This window comes from Watersipora subatra, chromosome 9, assembly GCF_963576615.1.
Source record: "Watersipora subatra chromosome 9, tzWatSuba1.1, whole genome shotgun sequence".
NCBI lineage: Eukaryota > Metazoa > Bryozoa > Gymnolaemata > Cheilostomatida > Watersiporidae > Watersipora > Watersipora subatra.
Window position 1 is genome coordinate 2604290 of NC_088716.1, and position 12745 is coordinate 2617034.

Consider the following 12745-nt stretch of genomic DNA (forward strand, 5'->3'; position numbering starts at 1 on the left):
TTCCCATCTGGTTCAAATCGCATGAACTGCGCTCTGCTCATGCATTGAAGATATTGTAGGCATGATAATATGTAGATATGCAAGCATATTCACACACAGGAATACATTGAGTTTGTCTAGACATTGTAAGATTTGTTCATCGGTAAATTCTTGAAGATTGTTACATAAAATATGTTATGTATGACTACAGGTACCATGAATTACCACTTTGTATATAATATATTAATGTCTATTTTGTGCCGTCGATCAAAGACAAATTGTCGAATTACCATTCGAGCGTGGACGTGGTACACATGATGCCGATTAACGATTACTGCTACATCACATACAAATTTATAAGTAAAGTATTGATATTATTACCCTATTGGTAATACCTTCAGAGCTCATAACATGAATATTCATTATGCGTGTATCTGTAAACCACTAAGGAGCCAAGATTTTACTGCCATAGGTACACCTGTTTGAGAAAAAAAGTTGCTCCCCGGCCAGCTAGAAACGCTCGGCCACCTGAATGTTAAGGAAAGTTGGAGAGGTCAGCCATGGTGAGAGCCATTGAAGAACAAAACAAGCACAGCGCTGCCGGAGCCCAAGTGAGGGGGAAGGCTGATGACACGGATGACATAACACGTTTTGATTTTAAAAGATAAAAAACTGTATATTGTCTGGTCTGGGTAGCACACAGCGGCACTAAAACAGCAAAAACCTAAATAATGTCACAAAATGTTGAGGATATTAATACTTTTGGCCATGATTACATTTGGTATAGTTACTGGTACAGTGAAACCTCGATTCTGAGCATAATCCGTTTCAGAAGGTTGTTCAAAAACTGAGTTGTTTGAGATCCAAAACAACTTTTCCCTTTAAAATAAATGCATGTAAATTTTAATCCGTTCCGAGTCGAGAAAACCACTTCGGTAAAGTATTTTTAACGTTTTACACCATAGAATGTACACTGCATACTATAGATAAAAACCAGCAGATATAGACCGTGTTTAATTTTAATAAAATATTTATTATCATGATGAAAAAAGAAAACAAAAAGCCAACAAACAGTACGTATGTTTTGCTCTTAAAACGTAGAAAACCTTAAAGGTTAAAATACAATAACAAACATTACAGAAAGTGATAAGGAAACGGCAAAAAATGAAACCGATCAGTTACATCAAAAATTGCGTAAAAAAGAAACCATGAATAAACAGCAATGACCCATTTATTTTACATGTTTGAAAGAGAATGCAAAAACATTTTAGCGTAACTCGACTGTCTCTCTTGAGGAAATGTCTTCGGTAGAAGAAGCATCCTTCAAGGTGGCTCCTTTCATTCTGAAAATAATTTGTCAAACAAAACCGAGGCTATTGAGGCTATGTCAATGAGTGCATCATTAGTTATAAGTTACAAGATGTTGTCTCATACCCAGCAATTTAATGTAACAAGATATTCTCATACCCAGTTATATAGAGTCTGGTTCTTTTTCAATCTGAATAAAACTTGAAGGTTTTCTCATGAGAAATTCCTTCAGATTAAAATTGACCATTTTTGTGAAATACATAGAGCTGACTGCTGTCAGCTATCCATTACTTAGGTTAACAGCTGCTCCTTCCTGTTGCCAAGATAAAGTAGAATTGTTGACGCAAATGGTAGAGATAAAATATATTATTCTCAGGATCTCTTGGCAACAGCCGGCATTATGGATGTTGCAATGCTCTGATAAGACAGTCATTGACGTGGATTGTATACATAAGGAGTCTAAATGTCGAGAGTTTTTTTTATTAAGTGATAAGACATCAGGGGGCGTTGTAGTTAGCATGTGATCTAGTTTATCAGAGCTTTGATGCCAGCCATGACTAGTCCACCTGCCTGGTTCACACACTTCAGCTACCTGTTATGATTGTCACTTTGTATAATACCAGATGAGGAATAAACATTCCTATAGCAAAGATATTAAAACATAAATTATATTACCTTCAGTCATAGAAGGGAGAAAAAACAATCTGCCATTTTGGCTTTGTAATTTTGAAGCATTTGCTTCAAGCTGTTTGTTACAAAAAGAATGAATTCCCAAACTAGAATTGGTTTGTTATGGATATAATTCCAAACCATATTCTGCAACAGGTAGAGTGCACTCGCTCAACACGATGTTTACGCATGATGCACCTTAATAAACTCAATTACCTTCAGTCATAGAACGATATTTGCTAAAATTGTGTCATTTATCTGTTAATAAGCACAACAAACAATGTATAAAACATCACAAAGGTTTGCATAAATGATTGACATGTCTAGTCAGTAGATACAAGTTGTCCTCCCTTGATAGGCTTGTTTTACAATGGTTTGGAGTTACGACCTCGTGTTTAATATTATAAAAATTGAGAAGTGATAACATTTTGACAAAAGACCTATGGTAAATACAAACGCTAAATGAAAAGAGAAATACAATGAATGTCTATAAAGAATAAGTAAAAATACATCACATCTACCACAATGGACTCTGCAGTAGTCTAACATTGGTTTACATGCTTTCACACTAGCAAAAGTTGACTTGAGAAAAAAAATTGATATTTTATTATTGAAAGGGCTGGAGGAAGCACCCACGGCCCAACAAGAGGAGCAGAAGGTCATCTGACCAAAGGACCAAAAGAAACCTCCCCCTATATGCCCCGGGAGACCGAGTCTAACTTCTTAATAAAACAAGGAGAGGAGACAACCCCAAATTGCAGGCAAACTAAAATCCCTACTGATTATTTTCTGTGTAGAAGAGCGTATTGTACTTTGAAGTATCATGACAGTGTTAAACAAGAAACTACTATTAGTCTGAGACAGTAAATCTAATCCAGTACAATCCTCCACCACCAAAGACCCAGACCCCTCATGAAGATGTGGTTAAGATGTTGAGATTGCCTTACCAAGATCTCTCATCTTGGAGAACCCCTTTTGAAAGCAACAGGGGTGCCTAAAAAAGGCCAGGACTTGGATAACACAAAAAGACTAGGGAGGACCCAGTTGTGTTCGATTTAGGGCATGACCTGAGCGATGGGTTCTCAAAAGTGAAAGAGAAGCTTCCTGTTCTGAAAGCAAAAGGAAAACTATTGTAGGAAAAGGTCACCAGAAAAGTACCTGTACTAACTTGACTGGTCACACTAAGATAATCACACTGTTTTACTAGAAGAGAACACGCCAGAAGCACAAAAACAGGTCAAAAAAGGGGCTCTAGCACAAAAAGCGGAACAAAAGCGGTATGTGTGCCTAAAAGCAAGTAACTACAGCAGACATGGGCAGAGTGAGCTAGCTGAAATAGCTACGTCCAAACACACTAAAAATATAGAGGCCAGGAGGAGGGTATCACATGTTGAGCCTGTCAGCTCAACTAAGATGCTCCACTAGGATGCTCCTAAAACTCAGTTGGTCACGAACGACCCTATCACCCAAAAACAAGAGGGACAATCCGAGGACAAGGTGCACAAGAAACAGTTACTACCCGGCATATTTACTCACTTGGACAGCTTGCGCATTTCAGAGCCAAAGCAGGAATTCACTCCGGGAAAATTAATCTCTACCATGAGTCCCGAAACAGCTACGGACAAGAAGTTGTAATAGCCGCTATTCTGTGTCACGAAAATTTTTTCCCATAGACAGGTTGCGGAATGGCAGCTTTCATTTAAAACTACAACAGGATAAAAATATGTTGGCAAGACCAGTCAACACAGCCTCGTATTAGTTTTATAAGCGTTTAGGCAAAGTTTACTGGGGTTTTACCCATAAATGAATGCATACATAAACAGCACAAACTGTATATTGGGCAGTTGTGTTTGTAGCCTTGTATAACTATTAGACATGTTTCTTTATTAAGGTTGTCGAAGGTCTCGCGGACACCATTCGGTATCTGTTCCAAAGACACAAAGTTTATGTCAGCTTAGCAAGGTCTTCGCCAGTTTGACATAAGTTGACGCGGTACTTACAAGAATCAATAGTAACAGGTGGTAATGAACCATGAGCAACTTTGAAGGTAGCAGCACCAGATCATTGAACTTACTCGAGTTAAATAGCTGATTTTTATCAACATAATTGCCAGACAAGACAACATATTTTTTGCCATATTTGCACTAGTTTTTTTATTCCTTCAACATCAAATTTTGTAAATTGCCTTTGTAATCATTTGCTCACAGGAGCTATGACCTCATTGTGAATTATCATTATTTTGACGGAACATAACGCCACAAATTACAAGCCACTTTTCTTGTTATTCATGTCTTTTTTCACTTGGTAGAAGCTGGCACAGCAAACTGTAGCGGATCCAGCGCATAGAACAACACATTGAAACTGGCAAAACAAACTGAAACATGGACAGTGCACTGAAATAGCACACCGTAACAGCAAATTAAAACTGGGAAGACAAAATGAAACTAACAGGATAAACTGAAATTACAATATAAAAAACAATGAGATGTTTTATCCAATTAATATCTTTGATGGCCTTTCATGGTTATTTAGGATGATGGAAAGAAAGTGGGATGACTCCAAAAGCATCCTGATCTCTCATACTGGTGAATTTCTAGTTACGTGGTGAGCCTGTGTTGATATTCTGGCGTCCACAAGGTAGCTATGTTTCTAGCTGTCTAGGAGTTACTAAAATGTATGTTACTGTTGCAGCAACATCTATGTACTATATTCTGTCAATTCCTTATTGTTATGGTAGTCCAAATTACCTGTTAGATGAGCGAAACATGCTATATTCAGACTGACAATGGTTGCAGGTACTCTATAGCTGCCTTAGTTTCAGCAAGAGAATTTCAATTGCTAACAATCCTACAGAGGTAAATTTAGAGCTCTGCCAGAAACAAGAGAACATGCTTGGGTGGTCTTTACATTGACCTAGCTCTCTCTATGTCCGAGAAAAGGCAGCGTTAATAAATTAGAGTGAGGTCACAAATACAGGAATTCCTTTCACTGTATACTAAACAAGCCTCAAGCTATTACCTTCGGTCAGCTTAATGGGTCGTGTAAAAACTACCTGAAGGATATTTAGCAATCAGGAACTAACTTTTAAAGGTTGACTTGCAACAAAATTCACATTACAATGATTTAGTATCAAAAGATTGACCATGTCTTACTCTGCTGCGTTGAAAGTGGCAAATATGCTGAAATGTGATTACAATCTCTTAAAAGCTACAAAATGAACAGTTATCGCAGCCATCACGAAAACGCTGTAGATTGGATTCCATTTCAAATGGGGCGTAACTGAACATGATGTCTTCTGTTTACACTTTCATGCAACCTCATTCGTTGAAATATTTTCACAAATATACTTCACGCATTCAATAAAACCATGTCTGTTGTCCTTACGCGTCTTTTACGCCATTATCGTAATCGTAAAAATCTCAAAACCTACCGTAAAAAAATCATTTACTTTTTCTACCTTAGCTCGAAGGAGTGCATATCATTCTCTGATGAACATGAGAAGCCTGTTGGTCACCTGTGATAGTAAAGATTGCTGCAGAAACTGTTCGCGCTATTTGACAGAAAGTATGGGTCACATGATCAGATTACGACTAGATGATTGGACCAGGCTGAAAAAATACTGTAAAGTAGCGAGCATTTATATTTGATACGGGCTCTTCGGTAGAACCTCAAGTATTTGTCATAAACTAGTGCTACGAGAGTTTTATATTGAGCCTTTTATTGGCGTTTAATTTCATGTGATAACATCACATGTCAAAACAATAACCAATATGTAGGAGTACGCAAGCCAAATAAAGGGATTTCAAACTACTGCGTTTTCGTGATGACTGCAATTAACTGTTCGTTTTCAAGCTTTCAAGAGTTTGTGATCACATTTTGACAATTTTTGCATCTACAGCACCGCAGAGTAAGACATGGTGAACCTTTTGATACCAAATAACTGTAATATGAATTTTGTTGCAAGTAAACCTCTGAGTGGTATTTCATTATCTTACATTAAAAACGATTACATAACAGCCATACATATACCTTAGAATAGAACTAGTCAAGCTGTATTATCAATATTCATTCTACATAATTGTTACACAGCAGGTAAAATGGAAAGCGAAAGGTCTGATGCAGGAGTAGACAAATCCATAAGTTATCTAAAGAGGAAGCTGTTATCGCTGACATAGTAGGCCCCTTGAACCTGTTTGACTGAGCTGAAGAAAGCTGTGCCTGCCAGGTTGATGAATCAAACTTTCTTAGATTTTATTCTGTGTTCATAGTTGGCCAGGTACTCCTCGTTTACGTATATCTGTAACATGATTTAAGGTAGATATTTATGTTTCTAAGGCTATGGCAGCGGATATAACCAATTATGTCTTTTTACATACATTTAAGACACTATTGACCTACGAATTCACATATTAAAACTTGATTCTACTCTCACCTCATAACCATCATCCCCCACATTGAACTGAACATAGAACTGTCTGCCAGGGTAAAAGGCCTCTGGGAGGGGATAAATCTCCTCATCTCCCCAATCTCCATTCTTCAGAGTGTTGAGTGCAATTTCACCTGCAGAAAGCTTTGCATTATTAGGACACGAACATGCAGCAAGCTGCGCCTCCTAAAGAAGGTGATAGAATCCTGTATGTCAGGCCACACCTAATGGTAATTGGACCCTGTATATCAGGCCACACCTCCTGATGGTGATAGAACCCTGTATATCAGGCTATTACTTTTTTGCTATCATGAATCATTCTTTCACACATTTTTATCGTTTCATCTAGCTGTAACACTTGCTTAAAATTTTCTTTGGTATTTTTAGCTAGTAAATTAGATTCATGATTAGAATTTACGTTCATTTCTCACTTGTAGAAAGGGAGGAACATCGATTCATCAATGCTCATCTTCAACTCTCAGAAACAAAGCTTCAAATTGTTGGCTTTGCGTCTTTAATTTTTTGTTAAACATTTATCCATTTTGAAAATTACACTCGCAAATCATCTTGCTCTCAAATTGAAAGCTTTCAGTAGATACTCGTTAGAACGACGTATATATGAATGACATTTGTTTTATTATTACAGGATGTTCATGTGGTTCACTAGGGGAGCAGTTGTGTCGGTCTGGAAACTGCCATAAATGGGAAAGAGAGAAACAAATGTGTGCTGCACAAACCATAATATGTTTTGTTTGAGTTTGCAGCAGTAGATTAATTTGTCCTATTATATGAGATGAAACTAAGTGAATGGCCACAAATTGGATGGATGGTTTAAAAAAAACTTTATATATAAACTTTATATAAAAACTGTATATTTATACTTAAACTGGACCCTGTATATCAGGCCACACCTCCTGATGCCGATTGGACTCTGTATATCAGGCCACACCTCCCGACGGTTATAGGACCCTGTAAATCAGGTCACACCTTTTAATGGCGATGGAATCAGGCATATCAGGCTAAACCTCCTAAAAGTGATAGGACCCTGTATATCAGGCCACACCTCCTAATAGTGGTTGAACCCTGATCTCAGGCCACACCTCCTAATAGCGATTGGACCCTGTATATCAGGCCACACCTCCAGATGGTGATAGAACCCTGTATATCAGGTCACACCTTTTAATGGTGATAGAATCAGGCATATCAGGCCACACCTCCTAATAGCGATTGGACCCTGTATATCAGGCCACACCTCCTAATAGCGATTAGACCCTGTATATCAGGCCACACCTCCTGAAGGTGATAGGACCATCTACAAGTATGCAAGACGACACTTCTACCTTGGTCCCATCTTGGATTAAAGTGCAGAGGAATGTCTGTGTGTTTCTCTTCCTCGTCAATACTTGACGACGACTCGTCCGGAGTCTTACCTTGAAGGTTGATGCAAATTCTGAAAAAGGACAAACAGAGCTTAAACCAAATATCTAGTCTCAAAACACCTGTTTAGTCATCTGTTACCTTCTACAAGGTGTAGATGCTTGTAGGCACCTGTAAGTACATGTACAGTCCTGGCTAATGCTAGATTTTCATATGGCTAGACGATTGTTGGCGCCTATAGGCAGTCCAAAATATGTTCAGGTGAAATTTGCATATTTACACAAAATGCCTTAAATGTCTTTGCAAAAAGTTTTAGCAATTTGTGCCAAGAATATACTTCAGGCAAAGTCTGGGCAGATTCATGTCAATGACGGAATTGTGACACATGTAAGTATGTAATAGTATCTTAAATAAAATGTACTTTTAGTCTTCAAAACATGCACAGCCACACTCATAACACCTTCTACTTGTTCACTTCTGATTAGTACAGTTATTATTGAATATCACATACATACACCAAAACAGTGCTCAAATTTGATTCATTTAGAGTTATCGTCTCAGCAAGGTAATGACACAAAATGAGACAACTCCAACACCGCATTATTTAGAAACGTGTTGATGTACATTTTCGTCTAAAAACAGTCATTTTGCTGTAAACCAAACGAGCATTGGCCAAAATGCAATAGTGAACACAATTTCCAGGATATTCCTCAATTGAAAACTTTACCTGCAATAGAGAAAAAAATAAAGAGTCATGATGAATGAACTATAGGAACAATAAACACATCAGTTATGAAAATAAAACAAACAACTTGTTTTTCTCTTATGCAGTACTTAGATCATGGATTACATACCCCAGAAATACACAACAAACATTTCTGTGCCTCTAATAAATAATCAAATAGAAACTCTTGATTATCATGCTGTTTCATTACTTACGATACTTTGACAAGTTTTGTTAAAATTTTGCACTTGTTTAAACTTTTATTATCACAAAGTCGGAAACCTGCCACTGTTTAACCTCTATGTTTACCTTTCTGGATAATCCTTGACGGACCCTATGACTGTAACAATGTCTCCCGACTTCAGACCTGGCACTTTGCGATAGGAGTTGTCTTCCTACAGCAGGTTATCACACTGCATCACTACTTCAGTGAATATGAGCCAAGCTTCCAGATCCAAACAAAGAGAGAAAAGTCTACTGATGGTTTACGGATAGAAACGATATGATCAGCACTTACCAAAGAGCCAAGGAATCTAACCTCCAGAACAGACACATCTCCAATGACTGTTAGATGATGAGCATCCTGAGCATCACATCGATGATTGTATGTCACATATGGCTCACCATTCACATACACCTGCAACAGTTGTCAATATATCAAGCACAGGACTAGCTAGTCATGTATACCGGTAATAACTGTCAATAGACTGACATTTGAGTCATCATTAGCAAACACCAGCGACGGCTGTCAAGAAGCTAAATCTCTACAATAATTGTCATCAACATGCATGACAGACATCACTGGATGCTACCAGATGGAAAGCTGTGAGAATTTTAAACGCATGACTATAATATCTTGTACATGTATTCTGTCATGGCTAGATGCAGGCTTATGTAGCTTTACATATGTTTACACAATTCTAGATTAACTACAAATGTTATGCATGACAAGCATATCCCCATCTGCTGCAACACAGTAGCTGCTACAAATGTCGATAAAGCCCAGCTTACCGAGTAATAGTCATCTTGCACCTGAATGCCGATCTTGTAGACTTTTCCAGCCTCAAATTGGAAGCCACTTTCTCTCTCCTCATCTCCGTACTCACCACCTAGTCTTGAATTCCTAACCGTTTCTGTTTCATAGAAACGTGGGTTGAAATGGAGTTGTCTTTCCTCATCAGAAGCGTCACACGCCAAGTTGATATCAAACCTTAAAAATTAACAAACAATCTAAACAAACACTCAGACTGGAAGACCAAACACTTGCTTCTTATGGTCCAATCATTGATAGAATGTGTCGGTCTGTGAGCGGGGCTCATGTCCCAAGTCGGATATGTGAAATAGGTCAATAGAAGACAGAGACATGTTTATAGAGGAGGTGCAACTGGCTACTAGATGCAAGGGGGATATGACCCACCTAGGCTACTCTGCATTGGATATTGAAATCACCCAGTGGCAACAGTTAAGAAGTGTGGTAAGTAATCGGTTAGTCCCACATATACTGTTTCTGTGCTTCGAATTGGTTTGGAGCTGCTTCCACCCTGATTCGTAGAAGCGGTAAAATCCAAATGCATTTAATTTCGTTTCTTGCTCATAAAAACGTTCACTGCTGATGAATCCAAATCGATAACACTTGGCTAAGCTCTCCTTATTATAAGCGAAAATTGTTTAGCTCAAGCATATGGATCACTGCTAGGAAAACATTCTACTGCTTCTCTTCTCACTACTGTTTTTGCTTGAGTTTTTACCTTTACATAACATTTACATGTCAAGATTGGGTTGTTCGTACGAGGATGATGAAATAATTATATTTTCTAGCACTAGTTAATTATGCAAGAATTGGACAATGTCATGAAGACCTAAAAGTGAGTCTACTTTAATGAGTTTCACTTTGAGGTATACATCACGGATAATGGAAAGATCCATAGTGCAACTCCGAATCATTGAAACAGTCGGGTGCAAGTTTGCCGGCAGCGGGCAACTCCAAACTTATTTGAAGCGAGGAAACACGGTGATTATGTGGACTGCAGACTATTATGGGAATAAAACTGCCCCAACTTTCCCTCAGAATTCGTTGGTTTCATTCTCTCTCTTTTGGTTTTATTCCTCTCCGTATTTTTTGAGATGTTAAAACCATGTTTACAATAAAAATAATCTCATTTCTGCCGTCACTGTGAAAATATGAACAATAATACTTATCTATACTTAAAAGCAAGAATACTAGATATTAGTTTAACTACTTTGAAATACTTGGTAGGTTTCTGTAGTATTTCGAGTAGGCCTTGAAAGAAATGATTTTCATGATTTGCCTATAAAATGGCACCATACTTTTAATGCACTTTTTATGCTTTAAAGATTACTCTGTTAACTGAAATACATGACAAGTCGTGAGTGGCAAATTCCATAGAGATTTTCTTTGTTCGCATTGTTCCAACTACGGCTCACCTGTGAAGGCTATCACAACTGTCAGTCGTATTTATCCAATTACACTGACACGCAAGAATTGTCATTAACTATTTGTGTCAAAAGCAAAAAAACTACACCCGCATAGGGTGTCATGATTTTATGGCCATTTTGAAACTGCAGCAGCTCACCTGTAAGGGTTGTCATGAACAGCGACAGTCACATTAACCCAGCTGCCAGGAATCAGCTCCTGTGGGATGATGCTATTGTAACGAGCTCCCTAGAAAGCGAACAGAAAACTCCCTGTAGTTCAGACATTCTATTCTCATCAAGTCAGTCACACAGTACTGAATAAGTATGATAGTTCAAGGAACTACTTACATCAGTAGTTATGGCTGAAGGAAAATTGTAGCCTTAGTTCCTTCAATGCTCACAGACTGTCAATACTAGTAGATACTTACAAAGTATGCTGTGAATTCGACATCAGTAAATTCTGCCTCACCATCTATGTAGATGTGAGAGACGGAACGGATGTCCACTCTATGGTCGTAATTGCAGAAGTGGGCTCCATTAACATAGACCTAAATGGGACAGTAGATCAAAGCTTACGTACAATATCCCTATGAGCTGATCATTACTGATTCAATGACACAGTTAATCAACAATATCCCTATGAGCTGATCATCACTGATTCAATGACACAGTTAATCAACAATGTCCCTATGAGCTGATCATCACTGATTCAACGACGCAGTTAATCAACAATTTTGAGTCATCGACCAGATAACAGCGGTAAAAATCTGCAAGTCAAGAGAGTTTTATTACGCGGAAATTTGAATCGAATCCATCATGCTTCGAAAGATGAAGACAGAACTTGCGGATGATGCGTCAAAAAATGCTGTGCGGGCTATTCTAATTTAATTGTTTTCCAAATTTCAGTCATTCTTCTTTTGATTTGAGCAGTGCCTAAAGCATCGGTGTGGGGTAAAAATCCTTATATTTTTGGTAAATCATCCACATCCCTAATCTCCATTGAATCACTTATTGCGTGGCAACTCAACGTGCGCACAACTCCAAATACACTCCATAGAGACAGTGATTCACTGGCTACTAAATGACAACATGCAATAGTATAGTGGAAATGATTAATAGGCATTCAATGCATCATGCTTTATCTACAAGAGCAGGAAGTCTTAGGATGAGATTTAAAGCTATGCAAACCAAACTAAAGCATGTGTAGCTAGTGATTGCTCACCACATAGTTCCACGCTGTACATATTATTCGAATCTCAAAGCTAGCCTTAGAGGGAAATGGAAAGTCAGGTCCATCTTTCTATTCTTCTCCCCATTCACCATCAACCAAGGAGTTCCTTACCACCTCATCCTGACCCTGGCAAGGATTGTAGTGGAAAGCGATTGTGGTTGTGCAATCTAAAGGATAAAATAATTAGACCATGCATTGTGTATCCATTTTATTAAAACATCTCGAGCTATAGCTGGTTATACAGCTGAGCTAGAGATGGTTATAAAGCTGAGCTAGAGATGGATATACAGCTGAGCTAGAGATGGATATACAGCTGAGCTAGAGATGGATATACATCTGAGCTAGAGATAGATATACAGCTGAGCTAGAGATGGATATACAGCTAAGCTAGAGATGGATATACAGCTGAGCTAGAGATGGATACAGCTGAGCTAGAGATGGATATACAGCTGAGCTAGAGATGGATACAGCTGACCTATAGATGGATATACAGCTGAGCTAGAGATGGATATACAGCTGAGTTAGACATGGATATACAGCCGAGCTAGAGATGGATATACAGCTGAGCTAGAGATGGATATACAGCTGAGCTAGA